This window comes from Balaenoptera borealis, assembly GCF_965194805.1.
Source record: "Balaenoptera borealis genome assembly, chromosome: 4".
Lineage (NCBI taxonomy): Eukaryota > Metazoa > Chordata > Mammalia > Artiodactyla > Balaenopteridae > Balaenoptera > Balaenoptera borealis.
Window position 1 is genome coordinate 69,409,564 of NC_138861.1, and position 23,775 is coordinate 69,433,338.

General features: G+C 35.1%; 1 protein-coding gene across 2 annotated transcripts in view; it reads right to left on the bottom strand.

Annotated features, from left to right (window-relative positions):
* Window positions 1-23,775, bottom strand: part of ADGRL3 (adhesion G protein-coupled receptor L3) — a 563,380-nt gene that overhangs the window by 236,573 nt on the left and 303,032 nt on the right. The window lies entirely within an intron of this gene.

Below are 23,775 nucleotides of genomic sequence, written 5' to 3' on the forward strand. Positions count from 1 at the left end.
AAAATTAAAATGCCAAGAATTAAATTATTAAAACACAAAATTGTAATAAAAAAGTTTATTGTGCACACTAGAAATGTATATGGTGACTGTACCTGTCCACATAAAATTTTTAAAATGAATATAAACAGGAAAGCTGGCTTACCCTAAGAACAATCCCTTCCTTCTTGCCTACCCTCCATCCCTTTTTCTTTCCTAATATTTAATGGGTAGCTACTATATGCCCATTAGTCTAGATAGACAAATGCCCTTCAGGAACAAACAGTTCCATTGGTTTTGACTGCCATGTAAAGAATGACTGCAGTGTGTGGTTGAGTGTTAAAGAGATATACTGTAGCACAAGGGAATGAGGGAGCTGGTCAGAGAAGGCAAAGAAACAGTCCAAAAGCAATGAATGTAGTTTGAGTCTCTTGGAATAACACAAACAAGAGTTGAAGGGGTTTTGCAAAAAGGCAAGGACAGTTGGAAAGGATATAAAGGGTACATCAATGTGGATCTTTAAAGCAGTAATGTTCAAACTATGAGACAGTGAGTTTATTGCCATTATTCAATTTTAGCCAGTTTTTCCCCAACTTTTACAAGAATGAAGTAAATATATAGCCTTTACTTAAATTTTTTTCTGAAACCTTTTTTGACTGCAATTGCTATCAGTAAAACTAGCACAGCAAAAAAAAAAATAAAGCAAAGATGAAAGAGGAAACACATAAAATATAATTTTCACATTTTTATGCATTTTTGAGAAGCAGAGACCCTCATGAATTGATATAGGCAGAGTCTACTAGTGAAATTATTATTGGATCTCATGCTAGAGTATAATAGGATGAGGTTTAGCTGTTGGTGACAGAAAATTCAACAGAAGAATGGCTAACTCAAGAGATCATTTTATTTCTCTCTCAAGAGAAAACAGGCTTCCAGGGTTAATATGGAAGCAGGCTCTTTCTATCATGTTCTTTGCTTCCTTTAATACATAAGAGTCTACTTTGTGATCTATAGTGGCTCCTCTAGCATATGGCAACCAGCCAGTAGGAAGGATTAAAAAAAGGGAAGGAGAATGCCACCTTCATTCAAGAACACTTCTTGGAAGTTGCACACACCACTTCTATTTATGTACTATTGGCTAAGATATCCTTAGGTATAAGGGAAAATCTCTTTATTCCCACTAGCCAAGGGTCCAGCTAAAAATGAGGGCTCCATTACTGCAGAAGAAATGGTAAACAGATACTGGACATCTAGTTGTCTCTGCTACATGGATTTTTCATATCTATAAGTTTATATCTATACATTTAGAAATGACATCGATTACTTCCGAGAATAAAGGAAATGGAACAATTTTACAGCATGAACACTGATTCTGTCTCTGTCCTATCACACCCTTCCCACCTAGGCTTACATTTTGAAAGATTTAATCCCCTGTTGCTCTTTACTCTCTTTTTCCATTTGAGTCATTCAATACTTGTATAGATGAGGTAATAATCATAAGAATTATGAGTTGCTCTTTTTCTTACATTTGTTTCCTCATAGCCTCCTACTGAAAGCAATTTGTAACAGCCCTTATAGAACCAGTGCTGGAACACCTGTTTCCAATCTGCAATGTATAAACTACATCTTTAGTGTAGACTACATGCATTCATGACTAGAAGCCTCCATTTAGCTAATCTTTTCAAGAAAATTCATCAGTTACTGAAAACAGCCAATGATGCAGCTTCATACAAAACACAAACTGCTTTCAACTACAGTTTATATAAAGTCATCCTCTAGCTTCAGGATTATAACAAAACTGATGGATTTTATTCATCTGGAATCAATACATTCATAAGATTTTGATTTTCTAAATGAAACTAAGAACACCTGAGGAGATGGCTCTTTGGCCAGCTGCTATTTTCTCCCCTGGGAGAATGACTCACAATGTGTTTGTGCCTGTGTAGCCAAATGCAAAAGAAAACCTAGTTCTCTAGCCTTTTCAGTCGACCAGTTACCTAAATCCAAACTCTGAAAGCACTAAAGCAGAATGATGAAGAATTCATAGCCTTTAGTTGTTCCAAAAGTGAATTATCTTGTAGATTAAAAAATCCATTAGGTAAGAACAGAATGTAAACTTGACTATATACTTACCTATATAGAAAAATCCACAGGAAACAAGAAAGAGAGGAAATGGAGAGAATTAAAAGAAAATCCCCCTAGCCAACATACGATTATCTTAGCCACCTGCAAACATGTACCTTAATTCTCTCAGGTGAATAATATTTTAACCTATAGAACTTATTTTCACATTTCTCTGTAAGATGTTACTTTTGGTATTAAAAGGTTTGACTGTATGGGGTTTTAGTCACTGGTACCTTTTTAACATCTCTGTATTATGAAATTCTGTCATACACGGAAAAACAGATTTACATTAGGCTTTGGGAGTTTGCCATTTCATAAAATTTTCCCTTAGGAGTTTCAGCTAATTAAACAAATCATTGTAAAATACCCACAGTGTCAACTTTGCTGGCTTTTTCTAGGTACAACTAAAGTCAAATTTCAGTCATTTATCTCTATTTCTGCTGGCCTCTTCCCATGCCCTCTCCTTCCCCCACTACAGGTATTACTCTAATGGCAATGTGTGCAAAGATAATAGTAAAATACTTTAGGCAGCAAGGAACTAGGAAGAAAATAGCAAGCAGGTACAAATGATTTCACTATGGAAATTATTTTTTCCTCATGATAACTGATTTACTTTGTCCAAAAAAAAAAAAAAAAATTTCTCCCATTCTACAACTTCAAAATTGTCTCATGGTTTTAAATGATTTCATGGATGTGTTTCTTCCTCTCTGAAAAGACAATTTATCCTTCTTGTGTGAAATATTCTTAGAAACAGATCTGTTTTGCTTTGTTAACCTTTTTCCTCATTTTTCATTCTCAAAATCTCTATCAACTACTACGTGGTGCTGACGAAGTTTTGAGCCAATTAAGATGAGCAGTGAAATGAAAAGGTAGGGAGAACAGAAAATTCTAAAAGAACATCCTTAAGGGTAATGGCTATTGTGATTTTGACTTGAAAATCACCTAAGAATATGTTAGGCCTGAGGATGTATATGAAAATATAAGAAACTACATAATTTATATGCAAATACATAAGTGAGCCTCCAGCATCTTGGAGAGGCCTGGTGGAGACCAACAGTTTTCAGTTATGCCAAAGAATTTTCATACTTTGAGTTTTCAAATGTTTAAAGGTTTGAACCAGGATGTTCATTGTTGTCATGGTTGTTTTTATTTAGGCAAAACAGGAGAGAGAAAAAGGAGAGGACCTAGTGAAAAAAGGAAAGGTGGGGGGATGGTGGTGGAAAGCCTAGCTCATGGCTGCCTTTTAGGGGGAATACGGAGTATTTGACTTTAAAAACTTATCCAATGTACATTTTTAGTTTACACTGATAAAGTTCACCTGGAATTTAGTTATTACTCTCGCTTGAGATTAGGGAAAGTTTGAGGAGGAAATCTTTATTAGGCTTGAAATAGAAGAAGAGAAGGGAGGAGGGAAGGAAGCAATTATTTAAAAAAACATAATCAAGGGACTTCCCTGGTGGCGCAGTGGTTAAGAATCCGTCTGCCAATGCGGTGGACACACGTTCGATCCCTGGGCCGGGAAGATCCCACATGCCACGGAGCAATTAAGCCCGTGCACCACAACTACTGAACCTGCGCTCTAGAGCCCGCGTGCCACAACTACTGAAGCCTGTGCTCCTAGAGCCTGTGCTCTGCAACAAGAGAAGCCACTGCAAAGAGAAGCCCGCGCACCGCAACAAAGAGTAGCCCCCGCTCGCCGCAACTAGAGAAAGCCCGCGCTCAGCAACGAAGACCCAAACGCAGCCAAAAAAAAAAAAAAAACACAACACCATAATCAAAAACAAACACACAAACCATCTCCTCTCTTTTGGCTGAAGAGGGAAACATTCACTTAAGAAGCATACTTTGATAGATCATCCAGAAGCATTCTTGTAACCTTTTCCTTCCTCCAAATGCAGATGTAAACTCAGGAACATAGGCTGTTTCCCACATTATCTTACCCATTCTTTTAGGGAAAAATTCTCATTTCAAGATGGGACAGCAAGAAAACTAAACAAACAATGAACACTTTTATTAGAACCTCCCAAAGGCACTAGCACAGTAGCTAGTAAAATAAACACTGAAAAGAAGCAAAAATAGAAAAGGTCGGTTAAAGGCAATACATGGAGCTGCTAATTGACTCAGAAGAGTGAACTCAGACTTAGACTCACAAAAGGGTACACTCAAAATGTGTTATTACCAGTCACAGACTGTTAGAGCTTCCCTTTGCTTGTATGTGTAAAAAAAAAATAAGACAAAAGGCCCAAAATGGAGCTGCTTATGCTAAGTCCCAGGTCACTAAACCAACCACGACTTATTTACAGTTTTGGCTCTCCCAGAAATGGAATCCTAAGCCAGTCAGTCAGGAATTGCCTGATCAGCACTAGTTAGATAATCTGCCCCTGCTATTCCTTAAAGGAAAGTAATCTTGTAATCACCAGTCTGCATTTTTGCCTAGTATAACTTCCTTGCTTCCACTCCCTTCTGCCTATAAAAGTCTTTCCTTTTGTACAGCTCCTCAGACCTCCTTTCTATCTGCTAGATTGGCTGCTGCCTGATTCGAATCAACTTTTGCTCAAATAAGTTCTTAAAAGTTTAGTTTGCCTTAGTTTATCTTTTAACATAAGTAAATGGGATTTTATAATCACTTCAGGTGTCTCTGTGAAAGTTAAATGACACAAACTAGTTAGTGGTTAATTCCTTTAAATAAAAAAGGTAGCATCATTCTATGCCATTACATCAGAACCATACTTTTACAGGCTGCAATTTTTTATACATCTTATCTCTAAAACCTATAACTAAATCAAAAGTAACCAATCAATTAAAAAGAAGAGAATCTGGAAAATTATGACAATTAAAAAGAAAAAAAGAATATATTTTCTCCTGTTAATTCAAGAGTTGCACTATAACTATAAACTCTATAGTTATATAAAAACAAAGAATACCATGGGTGGCAACACATTTTAAAACTACTGCATAAAGTATGATACTTTTAAATAGTCCAGCACACACCCTATTCCTTCCTGCCTCCCCCTACTCCACCCTATCTACCAAGTCTCCTTAACAGAAAATCACTCTATCAACACAACCCTTTACATTAAGTGATTCTGAAGATCACTTCTGTACTAGTCTCACTAGCCTTCAATTCAAACTTTTAAAAGATCATTTCTAATTTCTCTAGACACCTAGACATACAAATGAATGGGAGTTAGTTATAGACAGAGGTTTTTATTTTTCATTAAATTAAACCAATCCCATTATCTCCTCCACAATAAAATATAACAAAGGGAAGCAATTAAATGAATCAGCATCTTCAGACCTTTCCTTAAAGATAAAAGGCACAGACTTTTTTTACTTCCAACCAGAGAAGGTATAGTTTTTCTTGTGCTAAAACTTCATTCATTAATATAAACAGAGTTGGTGATTCTTCAAGATGTTCAGTACATATTTATATATTAGATATCTATATCTATATGTAACCAAAGTAACTCAATTGTACATGTTCATATGTAGTTCTAACAAAATCTGAAGTTTCAACAAATAGAAAATGGTCTTGAATTTACCTGCTTGACAATCTTACTTTAAATAAGACAAACGCTAAACTACCATGAGAAATCTGTAAAAAATTCCCGTTTGTTTCTTTTTTATAGAGCTAAGTTCATATTCAAGTAATTTTAACCCACTGTAAACACAATTAAAATAGCTCTGCATTTTTCAGAATCTGTTCACAAGATTTCTCGATTTTAAACTTGATATTTATCTTTATATATAATGAGATGGTCAAAGTAGTTTATGAACACATTTCTTCCTCTTTCCCCTGTGACAGAATCCGGCAAGTGTAATTATTACTGATATCATCACAATGTCGTTTACATTTAGTTACAGCTTGGGTCCTGAGTAATGTGACCCAGGATAATGAGGATTTGATGAGAAACAAACAAATTTTATCAACAACAACAAACAACACAGTTCTCAACCTTACTCCTAACTGCATATAGTACCTCGTGACAAATGGAATTCAATCCAGTTCATTTCACTTTAAAACAATAATGCAATGCCATCCTCTCAACCCCCACTGGGAGATAACTATTAACTGGTAATAGTGTGTGATCTTTTCTTCCTATAATGCTACAATGATTTTTTTTTTAAGTTGTTTCCTAAGAGATACTAGTATTTTGCTACTTTTATCATATCTGTCACTGACTATAAAAAATGAGGTTACTGGTTGGAATATTTTCCAGAGTCCCAGCTCTAGCACTTAATAGCTGTACAACCCTGGATGAGTTACCTCATCTTCTCTAAGCCTCAGCTTCTTATTTCTATAATGAGGATAAAGAGACCTACCTTCCCAAGTTTTCATAAGAATTAGAAATAACCTACGTGAAGTACCAAACAGTGTATGAGGCTTAAAACTGCCATTCAGTCAGTGGTGACCTTTCTTGTTCTTATTTTGTTTGCTAATAGCATTTCTAAAGATATTTCCTAAGTCTTAGATTTCAATTTTTCTTCTATTATTCAGTATTACTCCTATGGTTACAGTTGGATAGAAGCTGAGTAAAAGTCATATTTTAAATCACATGTTTATAAAGGCAAAGATTTCACATGACAGAATAAATAGAAATCACTTACTAATTTTTTTCTTAATTGAGAACACATCAGAAAGTTCCCCAAAAGTAAATTTGTTTCATGATAAATACAGTCATTTAAAAATGAAATGTTAATAAGTACTATAATAAGCATTCATGAATAATATTTTTATTCAAGGAAAAGTATTAGCATAAGGAAGACATTTGGGTTTTACATGTCTCTTGATTTGAAATTATGGGTACTTCAGATTCATATAGTTTTAGAAATGCATAATGTCCTGAATATCACACATCCAGATTTGATTGGTAAAATGAACGAGAGACTATCACATTTCATATCAATTATCTAACACTGTCTATTCTAAATCATAGAATAAAAAAAGAAAGAAAGAAAAAACTCTAGTGGATTTTATACAAGAAACAATGCACTTAAATTGTTTCCACTTGGCTTTTACCACTATATGACTCCAAGGTTTCACTTATTTGCATCGCAAATATTATTCAATAGTACAGACAATAGTGAGTTTACATAGTTTGATAGGAACCTAGTTATATAATATTTTTTCTCAGAGACCATAGAATTTTGAAGCTTTAATGTAATGAGTAGTTTTTCTAGTTTAGAAAATGAAAAGAGATTAAGCCATAACCTATTTGAAACATAAAAAGGGAATAAATAAGTAAAAAGTGTGAATTCTCAAAAATTTATGTCTTTTTTCTTTAGGCTAGGTATTCTTCAATCAATTTATGCAAATAAATCTAATTATTGTTCCCAAATTCCCATCAGTTTAATGGATCTGATTTAATAATGGTTCTAATTACACCCAAGAGGGAAAGGGAGCTGCTTACATTTTGGAATTATTCCATTTCTTGCTGACTGAAAGCAATTTACATTTTGCTGCTCTATAGCCTAAAATAGATGCTATATCTTAAAGTTTTCTGTTAAATTCCATAAACATTTATCGAATGATTAATGTTCAAGGTAAGAATTGTAAATATTAGTTATAGTCTTTTCATTGTGATTGTACACACCTTGAAAAAATTATAAGTAGATCACAGGCTTCCTCCGTGTTGCTATTACAAATTACTGTTATGCTATTTTCCACCATGTGCTATTTCATTAAAATTTTTAAAAGATATTTTCACTTTTATTAACATTTTCTCTTTTCTTGTTAAACATTTAAAATATTTGTTCATATATATTCTTGAATTTGCTTTGTGCATTAGCAGCAGTTAAGCCCAATTTCAGTATGTATGAGGACTAAAGTTACTAATACAGATTTTACAGACTGTAATTATAGCTGGAAACAAAAAGGCGAAGTATTCACCTTTGCACATTTTTTAACAAATGTAGTATGAGCCAAGTGCCCTTGCAAGAATTATGCTAGTTATTTTACATGAAATTTCATATTTTTCCTACCACTTATACATCATGATATATGCATCTATTCTCTATTCAGTCTTGGCATAACCAGCAAAAATAAAATGAGTCTGAGGATACAAATTCAAATAAATGCATTTTTTCTTTTAATTTCCAGATGGTAATGTTTCTTAATAGTTTTCATTTTGCACACAAAAACAACTGAAGATCCTGCCTGAAGACACAGCAGGAAATAAACATGGCTCTACATAAACATGATGGTTAGAAAGGTGAGAAAACCAATGATTCTGGACCAGTCAAGTGATTATAAAACCAGGTTTTCCAATATGGTTCCAGATGATGTAAATTTTTGATACAGCAGACCCAATGAAGCTGTGAGAAAAATACATATAAGACGATGGGGAAAGGAAAGTAAATGAACAGAGGTCCCTGCCAAGTATCAGTCTGGTGGTTTAGAATAGGCACTGAGGTCTAGTCAGCTGTCTAATGCTTGGACTGGGCGAGGGCTCTCCTATGTGAAGCTTACTATGAAGGTTTTGGAATTTTTTGCCAGCCAACTAAGCCTTGATGCCAACTTCCCCTTGATTCTGGTTACACTTGCCCAAGGGTTCCGATCTGTAAAAGACAGCAGTCTTAATCAGTTCATTTGGGGAGCTTGCATCCCTGAATAGTCTCAGCCAGAATCACTCTAAGTCACCTTAGCATGAGTTTTCATCAAATAAACCTTAACAACATTATTTGGGTTGGTCGTTAAAAGATGATCTTCTACAACCTGGGTCCCTTTATGAGCTTTCCAGACATTTGAGTCAATGGAATATTCTATGGACTAATATGTCTATTGACCATTGCTGTCTATAGAAAATAGAAATAAAAGGCAGCTATGTCCATGCCAATTAGAAATGTGTCAGTGTAGTGAGGTTTTGCAATTGTATTCATTCACACTGCCAGAGCTTTTTGTTTCTTTAGGATATCAGAATTAAATATCCCCCACCCAGCATCTTCCCCTTATTCGTCCTTGATGACATTTTTCAGTTATGTCAGACATCCCTTCCAAAATGCATGGTTTAAGTTTATAACTCTAATGAAGAAGTTCATAATCTTCTGCCACCTGGTTTCCTGTGTGAGTGCTGTCACTCATCACATTGAAAGCTAGAACTGGGTAGAAGACAAGCAGGTCCATAATATACAGGTGGAACCTTCTTTTTTGCAGCTCTGGCCTTTCAAACAGCCAAAGGCAATTGTAATATGGTGTTGGTACTAACGTAGATTCATCCTCATACCATCCAATTTTATTATCAGTTTGTTAATATTTTCCTGTCTGTACCATTCATTTTCTTTCCAATCTGGAAGGTCCAATAGTTGCATTGATTGTTTAATAGCCTTTGAGATTTCTTTTCCCATGTAGTGGATCCTACCATCACCCCAGTCCTAAGGTCCTTATTAGACAGCAGTTGAGACATCTCTGAAAGAACTTTTTCATAGATAGTAATTTCAGTCTGGAGTCTTCACAAGAACTGAAGCTCTCTCTAATAGAGATCTTGAAAATAGACGTGGTGAAGTTCTGGCTGTGTTTACTTAAGTCCAAAGAAAAGGGCCGGAGGGTTCTAAAGATGCCTGTAGGAACATTAATTCTGAAAAACTACAAAGTGCTAGTTTCCTGGCTCTCTTATTTCCCTCAGCTTTTCTCTCACAAACCTAAGATTCTCTTTTCTTTTTACTGTCTGTCTTGTACATATCTTTTGGCAGTGCCACAGTTGATTATGGTTCAATGGAGTTATTATTATTATTATAGTAAAAAATACATAGATGCAATTTACTCTCAGTGAACATTTAGATGTACAGTAAAGTATTGCTAACTATATGCACATTGTTGTACCTTTGCAGATTTCTAGGGAAACTTGTTTTTTCCTAAGAGCATTGTCACTTCTTTACCAAAATCAAATTAAAGTTCATAAGTAAAGGAAACTAAAGAATTGTACTATTATTTTAAATAGATATGTGCATTAACATATGGAATTTTATATCACATGTGATTCATATTTATCTTCTCAGATTTCATAAATATAAACAAAACATCTTATATTTTGAAATCCCAAAAGGATATCAAATTAATTCTATGTGTTTAAAAAAGGCGCTGGTATCGGGAGAAGGAAATTTACAGTAAGAGTGACATGAATGGACCATTCATTTGTATGGCCACTAATCCTGTAGGGCAACTGATCATAAATTAAATGTCTGACATTCAGTAATAGATGATTATATCTGACATAATGAAGCTATAATGGAAGGTGTTCATACACTGCTTGACTATTAAGTGCCCATTTATTGTCCCTGCACCAGGTGTGATAGTGATAGGTTATACAAATCATCCAGAAGAAATGTCAAAATAGGCTCCTTTGCTGATAAAGCACCACACATGTTTATTAATACAGCAGCTTGTCTTAGAACTGGCCCATCTGCTCATTCAAGACAAATCTTCTTCCTATAAATATCTGAACGTTAAGAGCATGACCACTAGTCATAGTTTTAGAGTAATAGGAGTGGAAAGAGAAGAGGAGAAAAAGGAAAATAGCTGGAGCTTAAATAAAATATCATCCTCTTTCTTTTACCTTAGATACATTTAACAGAAGGAGGGGTGGGGAGGTGGCTTTTAATGTGTCATTTGCCTTAGATTACTGCTGCCTGAGTGTAGGCCATCAGAAATGATGCTACCTGAGCGTAGGGCATCAGAATTGGTCCAGGTTCCAGCAGCTGCTGGTGTCAGGTGGGGGGATGGCAAATTTCAACAGTGTTTTCAAATTACACACTTCAGTAAGGTGCAAAATGAAGTACTCCATTAAGAAATTCTCCAGAGCATTAATTCATATGCATTTAAACTTATCAGAAAATATTTTAGCTAGATAGATTTTATAAAGAAAAATAAAACCACATTTTTTTGGGGGGGGGTTAAAAATTCTGAGGGTTTGCTTCTGAAAACCCATGTTCTATAACATAGCAACATCATGTTTTTATATAACAGGGAAAACAGAAGCAAAATTTGAATGTTCATACCCCCCCATTTTTTAACTTTAAGAAATCAGAAGTTCAAGGCTAAGACATTTTCCATCTGGTATTCCAGGTTTTATGTGCTTGCAGGGCAGGCTGTACATTCTATGTTCCATCTTCAAGAATGGTTTTATCTAACAAAAAAACAAGTATGCCCTGAGGTGCCCCTCTCAAATGAACACACACATTTGAAATGAAGAAGTACAATTGTTCAAGAGTGAAACAAAGGAAAGGCATGGACCATTTGGTGACCAGAGGTGGTTTTCACTCTATAGCCTTGCCTTCATTTATTCATTCATAAAAACCTAAATAAAGTCTGGCAGGCATGCCTTTCAGGTTCCAGGAAAGAGCTTTATCAGACTCAGTATCACATAAATCCACTAGTCATACTCTACTAAGTAAATTACATCTTGGGATAACTAACCACCTGGTGACCAAAGGGCCAATTCAATTACTTCTAAAAGGCTAAAGGTCTCAGACACCCCTGAAATTATTTTTCATATCTCCCACAGACTGAAAGGAAACTAGTTCCAATCATATTTCATGTTACATGTATTTTCAAAAAATAAATAATGGGTGATCTTTAGTTTGAACATGGATTTCCCTTGTCTTCCAGGACAGTATAAATATTTACCTAAATTATCCAAATTAGAAATCAAGGAATTATTTTTTTTTTCCTCTCCAGTATATCCAACCAATCACCACGTCCTATTATGCTTTAACTGCATACATGAATGTCTGTGAGTCCATCACGTCTTTTGTATTCCCATTGCTACTGTCTTTAAGTTTGTATTCCCAAGAATCCTTTCTTAAATAACCTACTAATTTTCTTTATTCCTAATCCATCCTAAACAGAGTCAACATTTCTATGCAAAATAGTGGTATTAATGCCTTCTATACCCAAAGTCCTTTGCGGTTTCTATAGGATACATTGAATTGCTAGGTTTAGTACACAAAGATCTGCTATAATCTCAGCTACAAACCCTTTTGCCAGCTTCTTTTTTCCCATTTCACATCATTCCAATTGTAGACAATGAAGCCTTTCCCAGTTTCAGAGGCCATGCAGACCAACCTGACCAGTAGCTTAACAGCCTAGCAGTCACCCAGCCAAGTGACTAAGACTATTGTTGCTTTAACAGGGTCAATATTCAGTGTACCCAGCCTGGGCCCAGCAAATGCAGTGTTTTCATGGGTTATCTGCTAGCACTTAATGCCAGTCTTCCCTCCAGGGACTGTAATCCCCAGGCATTTGTTGGAATCCAGGGATGTGTTCCCTCAGGTCCTACTTCTAAAGGGCTCAGCAGTTAGTCCCACAGACAGTTTCCAGATTTTTCTGCTACTTCTGGATCAGAGAAGTCTCACATTACCCAAAGGCCAGTAATGTGAAAAATGGAGTGATAAGAAGGAAAGAAAATCTTCAAAAAATTTAATTAATTCTCTAATTAATTTAATTCTCTAAATGAAATTTAAATAAAGGCCACACCAATATGATTGGATTTACCTCTTTCTATGCCATTTTCCACCTTATAGCTAGAGTCATCTTTTTAAAATCAAAATCAGATTATGCAGTATTCTGTGTAAAAATTCCTCAGGGATCCTCACAGATCTTAAAATAAAAGCCAAACTCCTTTCATGGCCTACAAGGCTGACAAAGATTCTCTGCTTGATCAAACTTTAATTAGACTCCTGAACCTTCTTCTCAGTCCATCTGTGCACTTCCTTGTACAATCCAGTTTTAGCAAGGACCCTGTTAAGTCAGTTTAGTCAGAACTCCCACCCTCAATATCTGATCACCTTCCATATCTGATCAGATTCTCATCCTCCACCATCCCCTGGCTGAAGACAGGCCAGGGTGATGTCCTATCACCCTGGCCTGTCTTCAGCAAGAATCCTATTAAGGTGGTTCCAGAATCCCCCTCAACTGTGATGTTTCCTCTTAGTAATTTTTCATCCAGTGACTGCCTCCCCCCACCCTGTTCCTTGGCTATAAGTTCCCACTTGTTTGTGCTGTATTTGGAGTTGATGTCCCTTCTATCCCAGGGTCTTTATTCCTCTACAGAATAGCTCTGGGAAAAAAAACCCCCAATTTTTTTTATCCCTTTACTGTCCAGCTCTGGTTTTTCCTTGAAAAGGCCCTTCATGATCTGAGTCTTGCCTAAATACTCTGCCTGTATCCCCAGTCCCCCCTCTCATTATGTTCCAGAAATGATCACGTCCACTTATTTGTTAATTTTTCTCTTCATTTATTGTTTCTCTAACTGTCTAGAGTGTATGTTTCATGAGAACTGAAGTCTTGGCAGACTTGTAAACTGCACAGTTCCATCAATGCCTGGCACATGTGAGGGCCTAATCAGTATCTGCTTAGTGAACAAATGGGTTAACACATCATGACTTTTCTACTTCAGGGCCTTTGATTACACTATCCTTCAACTTTAATCATGGCTAACTCACTTTCATTCTTCACAGTTCAGCTCAATAGTCAACCTAGAATGGTTTTGGTTGACCATCCACCTTATATATCTCCTTTATAGCTCTAACCATAACCTATTCATAACCTTGCTTGTTTAATCTGCATTTGATCTATTGTTTACCTCCTCCACTGCTAGGTAAGGTCCAGCTGTTCTCTCCTGTACATCACTGTATTGCCTGTCCCCTGTAGAGTGCTTGGCACATAGAAGGTATTCACTATAGTATAGTCACATCAAAATTAATTTGACTTAAATTCAACTATATTCACTCAAAAAGGATTTGAGGGAAGATTCCATTTGCCATTTTACTCAAGGAGCGCAAGGCCCAGAGTGACTACAGAAGCAGAGATATGTTCCCTCGGCTCTATGTCTCTCCACAGCACTCATCACACAAGGACCTCCATTCCCAAGAGAGATTTGAGGTATTTTTTATTCACATTTTCTGATATTGAGGAATAACTCACTGTTGGATAAACCATATTTTATAAACAATTTTGAGCATTTTTCAAGGTGGGTTTTATGTTTTATTTTTTTGGCCTTACCCCCTAAGTTCAAAATCTAACCTATGCATAAGATGCAGCTGCATAGACCACTGAACACTGAATGTAAGTTAGTCTTTCAGGAGAGCACAAAGAAAAGCTGATGTATAGCTTTATTGTCTGATACATGTTTGAGATTTTAAATGTATAGACATTCAGGACTTCCCTGGTGGCGCAGCAGTTAAGAATCCACCTGCCAATGCAGGGGACACAGGTTCGAGCCCTGGTCTGGGAAGATCCCACATACCGCAAAGCAACTAAGCCCGTGCGCCACAATTACTGAGCCCGCGTGCCACAACTACTGAGGCCCGTATGCCTAGAGACCGTGCTCAGCAACACGAGAAGCCACCGCAATGAGAAGCCCGCGCACCGCAGCGAAGGGCAGCCCCCGCTCGCCGCAACTAGAGAAAGTCTGCGTGCAGCAATGAAGACCCAATGCAGACAAAAATAAATAAATAAATAAATAATTTTTAAAAATAAAATAAATGTATAGACATTCACAGGAAAAATATGGTTTTTAATATGAAACTGTATCATAATTCAGCCAATAGGATTTAAGGAGGATAAGAACATTCAGACTCCCTTGAGGACTTATTTCCTTGATCTATATGAGCTAAAATGAGTTTTAGATTAGAGCAATAAAGTATTGCTGCTAAATTATATTAAACAATATTTGTATAGCATTCCACAGGGTATGGAGCACTTTCACATATAGTATCATATTTTGTATTTGATACTTAAAAAATCTTGGGAGAGAGTTTGTTGCAGTGGCTATTGGGTTTGTCCAAGATCATATACGTAGCAAATTAAGGTTATCAGGATGAAATCTGAGGCTTAGAACTGAAGCTGCATACTTCCATGTTCTTCCACCCAGGAGACTCTGATACTAAACTTAACAGGACTATCTGCTTCAGTTAGGGAAATTGTTTTTTGCTGAATTCTTAAGAACTGGAAATAATTGCTGGACCCAGAGCTATAACTAACAAAGAGAAAAGTGTTTCTTAGCATTGGGGGAGCCAAATGTCTCTTACTGTGAAGGCAATGCTGTTTGGGGTGTTATGTGATGAATAATACCCAAAGTAATGTTTCCCATACTGAAAAATATGCCTTTTAGAACTAAGAAAACAAGATCCTCTCCCTCCTCATTTCTCATGATACATTGATCGTATCTGTAATAGTCTCAATCCTACCATCCAGGTATAAAAGATGAATCTGGAGAAAAGAGATCTTATCTAATCTCGGGCAATTGACTCTAAAAGTAAAAGATATTTTACATTTTAAGGATTTACCATACATTTTATCTTTATCATACCTATCTTCTAAACCTATTGTCAAGTAAGAATTGTTATATTAAAGAAGGTACTCCTGAGTAGTGTGTGTGTGTGTGTGTGTGTGTGTGTGTGTGTGTTTGTGTATGCATGTGTTGTGTGGGTACAGCAAAAAATTGGAACCTTATAGCTGTGAGTATTCAGCAGGTAGGGATGCAGGTGACTGCTATATTTGGAGGTCAAGCCAACTCCTTCTTCACCCCATCCCAGGCTCTAGTGGTGGCAGTTAATACAACTATCGGCCTGCTGTCTGCTCCTGGTATTCAATCAATTATTTTGAGTATACAGGTAAAAAATTATTTTCTGGTGATTACATAAATAACCATTTTGGGGAGAGAATACTGAAAAACACAGTATTAGATACCTCTTTTGAGGGAAACAGTGAGACATTTTATGAAAAGAGTAAAAAGTAACAGAGTAGCAGTAGAACAAAGATATTCTATTTTATAGAAAAAGACAACAGACAAAAAATGTATCTGTTACTGGGTAGTAAATAGTACATAAGTGTTCAAACTTATATTGTGTTCTAGAGATGAATAATGGAAACGGTGAGAATTTTTTAAAAAAATACTCTACTATGGATGGTCAGATCTCTCATTGCTTGCTGACAATATGTTTCATTACTAAATACTTGCTATAGTATGTAGTTTTAGAAATTAAGTCACAGTTCCTTTTGTATAAATGAAAAACTGCCATACCAGATTTTACAGATGCCTAGGTTTGAATCCTGGCTCCAACACTTAATACTTGTCCAACCTTTATGAAGTTAAAGAAAACTCTCTCTGTCTCAGTTTTTTCATTCACAAAGTTGCAATAATAATACTACCTGATTCATGGTATTCGGGAAATCAGTGAAATAATAATCCATGTCAAGTGCTTAGAACAGAGCGTGGCACAAATGTTAAGTATAAATATTAAGTGTTCATACCATGTCAACTCAAAAAGGTGGTATCTATTGTAATATTCTGAAGAATAGTATGTTTGGCTGTCTTTGGGAATTGGGAGAGAAGGGATCATATGGATAATTTTTAGTTTGAACATAGGACTTAAGGTTAATTTGCATAATCAATATTAGCCCTTATTATTATTGTTATTATTATTGACTAGCAATACCTCACCGTAAAGTTGTGACATTCAGAAAATACTAAATATTTTCTCCCTCAACAAGATAAAGCAGCTCTACTCTCATTGATCTGAATGAGACAAATCAAAATAAGACAAAGAGAAGTAAGTACTGGAACCTGTGGTAGCAGTCTTAGGAGAGCTGGGCCATTGAGCAACCTTAGGAGGGGGCACAGAAAGCCGGGAGTGGTTAGGAGGTGTGGGGAGTTGTGAAGTTCAGAGAACTGAACCCTGGTCATAGCTTCTTAGAGATATCTTAATCCTGGAGACTTTCCCTTGCCTTGAACAACAGCTCCAATGGAGGAATCGTCATATTCAAGTCAAGGATCATTATCACTGGATTCGCCATTAGGCACACTGAACCTGAAGGAAAATGTTCAGATCACAACAGTATCAAGCTTCTACTTAATACCCTTTGAATACTAGGACTATCATTCCATCAGCCAATGGGAAAGAGAATTCAAACAAGCTCCCTTCTTCTCATTCAGGCTCACTGAGAGAATGCCAAGACAAGTTGACTAGGAACCTAATGTGATAAACTACTAGATCACACTACTCTCTGGAATAATTATTCTCAGCACATGAATTATTTTCCACAAGGGGCCTGCAGGAGTGTGCTAAATTATTTCAAATGATAAATGTTGGCTTTTCAACAATATTATATTTGGAAAGTATGTTACAATTTACAAAACCCTCCTACTTATTCCTAACAATATTGAATAAAAAACACATTTTACCATCAAGTTTAGAATTTAACTTCAATTAAATTCAACCCAAATTCAAGTATTACTTCATAGTATGATAGTACTATGCTTGATACTAGAAATAGAATGATGATGACCAAGAAGTCTGAATGAAAAAAGTGATAGAATCCTTGTAAGACTAAGCGAGGCAATATGTATAAAATATTTTTTCCTGTGTCTGACACAAGATACATACTTAATGAATGGGAGTGGTGTTTACCATCAATAATAACAAGCTATACTCTCTGCCTCTATCTTGTAGGTGTCCACAGTGTACTTAAGCACAGCAAAAAAATGCTTGGCATTTGCAAGTGTAGGAAAAGTGTGTTTACTTAACATGGTCAAAGTACTCTGTTATATGCAAGTTTAATTTTTATTCCCTTGGGTTAAGGGTGAATAAAGCTAGGAAATTATGTTCTACCATATAATATCTGCTAACCAGGTAAGTTAGAAAAACACCATCACAGCACTTTAAAGGACAAGCCTGGAGACTCCTCAATAAGAATGCCAGATGTCTTGTTCCTATTTTATTTTAATCAACATCAAATGCTTTTATATTTCACTAAATAATATCGTTTGTTAACATCTCAAGTTTGTGATGCTGAATCTTTAGCTATAGCTTATTTTTTAATATATATGTACCAAGCAGGACCATCTGTTTATTCTGAACTTAAAAAAATATTGTCAGTGTGTGGATGTGCTGAATGCAATTTAGTTTGCACATGAAACTTAATGCCTGGCATTATTCTAGTTCATTGATTATCTGCCAATGGAACCATGTTTATATTACTCATTTTATTATAGAAAAAAAAGTTTAAAAAAATAGATGCTGTTTTCCAAATGTGCCCAAATATTTTAGATTTTTTTCAGAGTATAAATTGTACCTGTCAACAATTAGCAACTGTATAAATTAGTGTTTAGTATTAGACTTCTGATCAAACATAAGATTCTACCTAAAGGAAGACTATACACATTACTATACAGAATAAATACAGTACTGTTTTCACCAGCTTTATTACTAGTCGTTTACCATATTAGAAGGCGGAATGTATCTGGTAACTGGCAAATTTTTATGTAGCAAAATATTCAAAATATCATCCTTAGTAATAAAATGGAGGACATTTTTCAGAAGTTAATGTCTTTTCTTGGTTATTGACGGGAACTTATCTAAACTGAATTGCTAGTGATGTTGTGAAGAATTCATAGGTAGGGTTCTATCACTAACTGCTAAGGCTGTCAACAAATTGTATAGAAAAACAATGAAGCAAAACCAAACCAAAAATAAAACAACAGAGTTTCAACTGAAGAGTGTGCCTCAAATGGTATATTTGAGTCTCAATATTCACCTCTGCTTAGGATTCTAATTCAGCTTCCAAAATAAATTCCCACCCAAACACCTTCATTGAGTGCTTCTGTCTGTAATACAGACATGATTTTGGGGTAGAGTATTTTGTGAGTAGTTAGGAAGCAAACTAAAGGTTAGGGACAGAGGATCCTTGGTGAGGACACATGTCCTTCAGAATTGCAACTTCTAATGAGCCCTGCTAAGAATTCCATTGCACTGATTTACAAATCTGCTACAAAAATAACAAAGTAGACTTTCATTTCAGATATAACACACAAAATTGGGAAATAGGTCTGAAAAGCATAGAGAACTTATTTGCATACAGAAATATATAATAATCCCATTAAATTAAGTACAAAATTGTAACAAACTTGTTTTAATAACGAAAGGTTTAAAAATAATAGTGCTTCTAGATGAAACTATTTTTTTTTAAAAGTCCTGATTAATGAGACGTATGGGAAGAAAAATTACTATAATGGTGAATGCTGACTCAGGATCTTATTTTTATTAAGTAGTTTATAGTGAGGGTTGTGACTATTTTTTCTATTTATAGTGGCAGCTCTGGTTAATTACCTTGTAATGTATTGTGACATTAATGCACTAGTAAACTATTGGAATTTACACTCCTATTCAGTAATAAAATCTATAAGTTGAAGAATGCATATAAAGTTATCACAGTCATAAATTATGTGACCAAATGCCATGTATGATCACATTAAACAACAGAATCTCTCAAATTTACTCATCAGGGGTGGGTGCCACTGAATTTATATACTTCAGCTATTTTGAAATATAGATTTCAACATTTTATTCAAGGTTATTTGGTAACTTGTTACTACATTTTCCATATGGTTACTAAGAGCATGTTGGTCACAATTAAAATACACAGTACCAAAAAAGAAATACATTTTGACAAACAAATGCATCAATTTCACAAACTATTTTTTCCCTAAAAAGTGAGTGCAAAAGTGAAAGAAATCAAGAGAATAGAAAGGAGGTAGTATGGTGACATGTGGATTAAAACCAAAATGATTCATAAGTTACATATAGAACTTAAGGGGATGAAAAAGAAATGAAAATGTAACACATACACTTTTTGAAAAATAATTATATAATTATTTTTTTAAATAGAGGTTTAAAAACAATTCCAAAGTTACCAATAATTAGCTCACTATCTCAAATATTCAAAGCACAATCACTGTTAAAAAAAAAAGGTACCAAGTAATCCAAAATATTTGAGATAAGAACAGAATAAAATGGCAAAGTATCTGAAACAATCTGATATGTAATTGTATGTTAGAGAATTCATACTTTCTACTGAAAATTCCCTGTTCTAATATTGATAGCTATATTAATGCATTTTAATCATTGTTTTGTATTGCTCTCTTGATGGATATCAAAAAGCTTAAGTATGATTTTCCTATGAAAATATAGTCAAGTCTGTAAAATACACAGGGAATTAATATATAAAGCAATAATTCCTAAAACATGAACATGCATGTACACTAGTGGAAATAGGTACAGGGTGGGAAAGAAAGAGAATACACAGAACTGTAGGTCAGTGGGGGAAGGGGAATATCAAGACATAGCTCTCATTTTCTCAATATGTATAAAATTATAGTAGAAAAATAGAGAAAATTGTTAGCAAATGTGGTTTTTCAGGTAGTTCAAAGGATATTGCTATATAATCACACAAAAATTATTAGAGACAGAATTTCAAAGTATTTAAAGAACCTAATTTATCTTATTGTATAAATTCAAATAAAGACCTATAATATACATGAGAGATTCCCTCTCTGTACATAGATATAGATAATGTACAGGTCATTTGTGTAATTTGACTGTGCATAAATATCAAAAATGTACACTATAATTAGAAACAGTAAATGAAGATGAGGGGTGAGAGTTGAAAGTTGAAAGGAAATACTTTGTGGTTCCAAAGCAATGATATTGCCAACTCTTACCATTTCCAATATTTGTTTTCAAATAAAATATTAGATAGTTTTAAGAAAAAAAAGCACAAGATCTTTTGCAATGTTATTTTGGTGATTTATAGAAACCTCTTTATTTATTCAATTAAATGTTCATTTTTTTTTTTTTTTGAAAATTACAGGACTATGGCACATGAACTAATGACTACAACTGCAATTGCATTACTCACAGTAGTTTAGGAGGGTCTCTGGGTCAATGCATGTAGAGGAACTATGTGAGAACTAGAAGTTATCAAGACAATTCTTCTAAGGTAGAGAGCACAATTTGAGGTAGATAAAAAGCAGAGATCACTGCTGGATTCTAGTAAATCATTCTTCACCAGGTCAATACCATCACTACTTTTACTAAGATGATGCCGCTTTAAAGTGAAGCTCTTAATAATGCCTACTTGCCTACTAACTCTTCAGGGTCTAGTTTATGTCAGGTTATTTGCCAGGAACTTGACACTAACTGTTTCACTTAATTATCCTTAAAAACTTGTTTTACAGTTGATAGACAGAAGCTGTCTAAGGTCATGCAGGTCTGCCTGGCTCCAAGGCCCAGTCTCTTCCCATATGTCACAACAGCAAACCCCAAAGTTCGTATCGATAGTAATAGCCACATATTATCTAGGGCTTACCAGATGCCAGACTCTATTCTGTATCATCCTTAATCCTCACAAAGACACTGTGAGGAGTTCTTATTTCTGAACTTCTGTGTGGTAGTTGAGGAAATTAAAGATAAGAAAGGTCTAGAACTCCCAAGTTTAAGTTTATTGGCTATAAATCCCTTCATTTTATCACTCAATTTTTGTCTTATTTCATTCTAAATTTATTTTACTCTTTATCTGCCTAGCTACAGTAGGTTGAAATGGCCCAAATTCCTCTCCTTCCTGTATCCATGGTCCTTTGGATGTGGTTCCTCCATCAAGAGATGGAGTCCATTTCTTAAGTCTAGGGTTGGCTATGTGACTGGCTTTGGCCAATGGGACATAACAAACATGACACAAGTAGAGTCTTAAACAATACCTGAACTTTGGGACTTTCCTACTCATTGCAGGGAATCCTGTCACAATGGGAATGAGCTGGGGCTAGCCTGCTGGAAGATGAGAGCCATATGGCCATCACTGCAGATGACATCAAGGTGACTACCAAACATGTGAATGAGTTTCCTCCCCTGAAAATCCAACCAGCCTGCTAACTACTAAACATCCAGCCTCAGTCAAGTCAGCACATATGAGATTCAACCAACTATGAGAACTATAAAAATGTTTCCTGTTTTAAGCCACTAACTTTTGGGGTAGATTATTACACTGTCACACCCATGACTTTATAGTATTCTTCCCAAATCATACTGGGATCATGTCTGAAGAATTGAATTATATTAAGGTCACCAACTTGCATAAATAGATCTCCATCTTTGGTGGGAACAACATTCTACTAAGAATTAACATGTCTAAAACAAGGCATCCATTTAAAATTCATCTCTTCCTCATGATGAGAAATTATGTCATAAGCATCCAAGTAGTTAATCAATATAGAAACCTTAGAGGCATTTCTGCTCTTTTCCCTGTATCAGTTCAGCCAATGCCATGTCTCTTCAAAACACTTCTCAGACCCTACCATTGCCGCCAACACACTCCTAACTAATTTCCCAATCATCTTTTACCTGGATTACTGAAATGGCCTCCCTCTGTCAATCTTTCATCATCTACACTGATTTCAGAGATACTTTTCTCATAACAAGAACTGATTCTGTTATGATGTAACACCCCACTAACTTAGGAAAATTTTTTAAAAAATTAAAAATATTTGATGATTTTTTTCCGGGATAAAATACAAACTCCTTGGCATGAGACACAGAATCCTTCACAATCTCCCTCATTACATCTTCCCAGTCTCTTCCTCTAAAACTGCTCCCATTTTACTGTGCGCTCAGCACATTTCCTTAAAAATATCACAACTTTCACATATACATATTTTGGTTCATTCTGCTTCCTCTTTGTAAGGTTCTCTGATTGTCCCTGCTCAGTTTTCTTCTCGAAAAATGAGGATACATCCTTCACAATTTAGGTTGTCACCTTCACTTTCAGTCACTTAGACAGAAATCATTGTATGAGTTCCTATTATGCGCCAAGCACAGACCAGTGGCTGGAGGAGAAATAATAATTATGACACTCTTTGCCCTCAAGGATCTTACAGAAGAGAAAGGGAACATTCAAGCTGAAAAATAAAATGCAGTGTTTTAGGTATAATAACTGAGGCAAGCACAGGGGATATCTGGAGGACAGAGGCATGTACTTAGCTCCTGCCTAGTACACGGGAAGGCTTAACAGAGGAACTGAAGGTAAAGCAGAGCATTGCAACACTGGTAGAAACTTATTGGGTAGAAAAGAAAAGGTAAGAGACTCCTGGAAGAGGAAATAGCATGTATAGAAAACATGCTCATAAAAGTCAGATCTAATGACTTTTACTGTATACTACTGAAAGTATAAGAAAATATACCATGCTACTGGGACAAAGTGAGGAGAGTCGGAGGGAGGGGAGGAAAGGAGGAGATATGGAGATATATGTATACGTATAGCTGATTCACTTTGTTACACAGAAGAAACTAACACACCATTGTAAAGCAATTATACTCCAATAAAGATGTTTTAAAAAAATGAAATAAAATAAAAATGAATCTATGTTCACCTTTGAAAAAAAAAAAGAAAATATACCATATTACTTTAAACTGAAAAATTAACCTTAGGATATTTGGTATTTATAAAATTAAAAGTTTGTCTATTATTACATTAGTTTGAACATTATAAAACATTTAAAAATCATTAATTTTAAAAAGTAGGAAGATAAATTCTGTATTTAGATTATGAGATAAATGTTACTTTTAACTTCTATTTTGTATGACTCGTTATTTTTAAAAATCTTTAAACAGATGGCATCAATTTAAATACATAATTTTAATTTATATACTTTAAAACTAAATTATCATATTAATAATAAAATGACTTTTAAAAGGAATAATAATAAAATATATCACTTTGCAAGGAAATAAATCTGTCAATACGACTTAGATTAAGACATCTTAATTTATTTAAAAATAAAAAAGGATAGTAGAAGAAGAAATTTCCAATAAAAAAAAGTAACGGTTATCTGGTAATCTCTAAATCTA